We start from the raw sequence: 1,507 nt of genomic DNA, 5'->3' as shown, positions 1-1,507 counted from the left end.
ACAACTGAGCAACTGAACTGAACTGAGTATTAACAGAATGTGATTACATAGACAATGCTCTAATGAAAATAAGTTTGACCAGTATTTCAAATTTCAAGACATAGTCTATTTAGGCCTGAACCTCTCACAAAATAAAGGAACCCTTTTCCTAGTAATTACATTTCATAAACCCTTTTTTACATCCTTATTTCTGAGGCTGTAGATCAGAGGATTCAACATGGGGATCACCACTGTGTAAAACACAGAAGCCAATTAATCCTGAGTCAGGGAGTAGCTGGAAGTAGGTCTCAGATAAGTGTAGATGGAGGTGGAATAAATCAGAATAATATCAGTCAGGTGAGAGGCACATGTGAAGAATTCTTTGCACTTTTCCTCCCTGAATGCATACAAAAGGTGGAGAAGAGAATGTAGGAGTTGGAAGTGAGGCTCACCAGCAGACTTCTGACTGTATTCACACCAGGCACTACAGACAAGATGATTTCATACAGATATGTGTCTGAACATGAGAGCTTAATAATTGAAGGGAAGTCACAGAAGTGATGGATAACATTAAAACTTCAGAATGTGAAGCTACTTCTTCAACTTGTTTGAAACTTGGAGTTCAGCAGTCCTAAAGTGAAAGCCCCTGCTGCCATTTTCAGGCAGACCATCCTGGACATGATCAAGGAGTAAAGGAGAGGGCTGCATATGGCCACATAGAGGTCATGGGCCATTAACCCCAAAAGGATGCATTCATTTGTGGCCAGGGTAAAAAAAAAGTACATCTGCAGAAAGCAGCCAGCAAATGAGATGGCTTCTCTGATCATAAATCTACCAGCATCTTTGCAGTGATGATGGATGAATAGCAAACACCCACAAAGGACAGGTTAGCCAGGAAAAAGTACATGGTGTGTAAAGTCAGGAATCAGTCCTGATTAAGAGGATCATCCTAGCATTCCCAACTGTAAGTGTGTAAATCACAGAAAAGAGCAAAAAGCGGATAACCTGCTGCTCCAGTGTGTCTGCCAATCCTGAAAAGATGAAATCAGTCAGTGAAATATAATTTTTTCTGGCCATCTATTATAAATAAATTAGCATGTGTGCTGCCAGTCACTAAGTTGTGTCTGACTCTTTTTGACCCCACATGCATTGTAGCACGCCAGGCTTCCCTGTCCTTCACAACCTCCAAGAGTTTGCTTAAATACATGTCCATTGAGTCAGTGATACTATCCAACCATCTCATCTTCCACCACCCTCCTCCTTTTGCCTTTAATCTTTCCCAGCATCAGGATATTTTTTTTCCAGTGAATTGGCTTTTCGCATCAGGTGGCCAAAGTATTGCAGCTTCAGCATCAATCTTCCCAGAGAATATTCAGGGTTGATTTCCTTTGGAATTGACTGGTTTGATCTACTTAGAATTGACTGGTTTGATCTCCTTGCAGTCTAAGGGATTCTCAAGAGTCTCATCCAGCACAATTCAAAAGCACCAATTCTACAGCAGTTAGTCTTCTTTATGGTCCAGCTCTCA

General features: G+C 41.1%; 1 pseudogene; it reads right to left on the bottom strand.

Moving 5' to 3' along the window:
• Positions 1–105: 105 nt before the first annotated feature.
• Positions 106–1,056, bottom strand: LOC147358669 (olfactory receptor 5F1-like; annotated as a pseudogene).
• Between the last annotated feature and the right edge of the window lie 451 nt (positions 1,057–1,507).

This window comes from Bos grunniens, chromosome 15 (genome assembly GCF_055505025.1).
Source record: "Bos grunniens cultivar Pamir isolate PY7600 chromosome 15, Bosgru_T2T1.0, whole genome shotgun sequence".
Lineage (NCBI taxonomy): Eukaryota > Metazoa > Chordata > Mammalia > Artiodactyla > Bovidae > Bos > Bos grunniens.
Note: the sequence above shows the minus strand (reverse complement) of the source record. Positions and strands in the feature narration are given on the sequence as shown.